We start from the raw sequence: 2352 nt of genomic DNA, 5'->3' as shown, positions 1-2352 counted from the left end.
TCGCCCCTGGGCAGGTGGGGTCGAGCCTTACGTTTCTCTGAAAGACCCCACAACACATCTCTGCCCTGAGGGGCAGCTTCACCGCTGCTCGTTTCTGAACGGGACGGAGCCGTCAGGGAGGCAGCACGTTTTGCTTCAACAAAACCCACCTCGGAAGTCCCCGCGAGGCACGCACGTACTGCAAACCGCGTTAAATACAGCAGCAGGTTGGGGTAGTCGTCTCAGGGAGGCAGCACGTCTCTTTCAACAAAATCTACCTCCCCGAGAGGCGCACACGTAGTGCCTTACACTTGACCTGACATCAGACTTTAACAGATACGTACTGTTCCTGCTTTAAAAAGGACGCTTAAGAAGCAGCAGCCTGCGGCAGGGTGGTGGAAGCTTTTAAACTCCAAAGCAGAACGCCGCCTGCATTCTTGTCTAGGCAGCTGAAGTCCCAGGTGACCTATCTTCTACCGGCTGTCCCCTCCTGCTGCACTGAAACTCGGGTAGTTCTTCTGCTCCTTGTTCTCAGTGTTGCCCTTTGCGGCTGTAGGGGCCAGCCAGAGGCTCGCACATGAATTCACTCAGTGTCTGAACCTTGTGGCCACTACCATCAGCCTCGTTGCCAGTGCAGTACAGGCAGAGAACTGCAGAGAAAACTCAAGTAAAAATCCAGAGGCTCTTTTCTCAGCAAGGAGTTGCTCTATCAGGGTTAATTGCGGATTTTTCTCTTTGTCTAACAGTTCTTTTAAGTTAAGTACCTGGTCAAACTTCAGCTCAGCTGGACTGACTTAAAATTCTGACAAAATAAGCTTAATTGCTTCACATTTTGGACCATTTTAAAGTGGTACAAAACTGACCCTTTGTCAATGAAACTTCAGCTCAGCTGGACTGACTTAAAATTTACAATATTCTGACAAAATAAGCTCTAATTGCTTCACATTTTGAACTGTTTTAAACTGGTACAAAACAACCTTTGTCAACTGAGCAGCATTTATAATGCTTCCTATATGAAAACAGTGCATATTTTAAAGATTTATTATATACCTATGTAGATATGCTGGCTGGAAAAAACTAGGTCTGTTGTAGACCAAATGCTACAAACTAAGACTTGTGACTTACCTGTTCCATTTCTGTATTTTCTTGGAGAATGTTTCTAGCTGGAGCAGCATTTATAATGCTTCCTATATGAAAAAAATACTTATTTTTAAGATTTATTACATACCTATGTAGATATGCTGGCTGGAAAAAAATAGGTCTGTCATAGACCAAATGCTACAAACTAAGACTTGTGGCTTACCAGTTCCATTTCTATATTTTCTTGGAAAAGCTAGAGTTTAAATACAAAATGTAAATACTGTACAGACAGGGATTGATTTAAGTATTACTTGGTGTACACAAGTGATTTGCATGACATACTCTGTATCAATCATTGCTAAAAATGTGATGTTCAATGTACATCCACTGCAATAGTCATGTTTTCATTTATCAGGAAGACCTGTTGCTGCAATCTGGAGACTTCCTCAAAAATAAAGCATGAAACTCTACTGTTGCATAGCTCCTCATTTACCAAGAATACATGGGAGGCGCGTGCTGATTTACATTCCTAAGAGGTTAAGATTTGATTTTGCAACTGCTCTTGTAAGTATAAGGCCTCTTTGCCTACCTTTAGGCACACCAGTTTAAATTATCAGGTTTAATTTTTCAGAGATAAAAGCCTTCAGCTGCAAAATAGATTATTTTGGTAAAGCAGAACGCTCAGGGCTGTGTTGCTGTAAATGCTACTCCATTAAGAACTGGTTTCCCACCCTAAATTAAGGAGGGATTTTGTCAGTTGCCTTCCATGAGCTTCAGTCAAATACAAGGGAGGTGGAGAGGAGTCAGATCTCTGCTCCTGGAGTAGGTTAATTAGACCTCCCCAATTAGAAATAGCTCAGGCCACTGCAGTTGCCTGCTCTCATCTGGAGCTGTCACTAATGGCCCTCCCTGTTTTCTGCTCATGGGCTGGTTCAGGCAGTTGGTGCTTCCAGCACTCTTCACCGAGGTGCAGCAGTCAATGCTGAAGCTCCTTTTATACGCCTATGATGGGGTTATTCATCAAAGACAAGACACCAAATCTTGGAGCCAGAGGACAAAAGAGGAAGAAAAAGCCAGATACAGGAACGGTATGTGGTTTCTTTGTCATGTTACTTTATGTAACTTCACAGAACTGTTGCCATAGGAACATTATGCAGGGTACACTTATAGATTGGCTTTATGATGTTTCCATGTACTAAAATATTACTTTCAGTATTTACTAAAACATTAACCTTGCTCCTTTGGATTTTTTTTAGTGTCACACAGAGTAAAAAACTACTTTTGAGCTCCCAG

This window comes from Nestor notabilis, unplaced genomic scaffold (assembly GCF_000696875.1).
Source record: "Nestor notabilis isolate BGI_N333 unplaced genomic scaffold, ASM69687v1 scaffold13330, whole genome shotgun sequence".
Classification (NCBI taxonomy): domain Eukaryota; kingdom Metazoa; phylum Chordata; class Aves; order Psittaciformes; family Psittacidae; genus Nestor; species Nestor notabilis.
Note: the sequence above shows the minus strand (reverse complement) of the source record.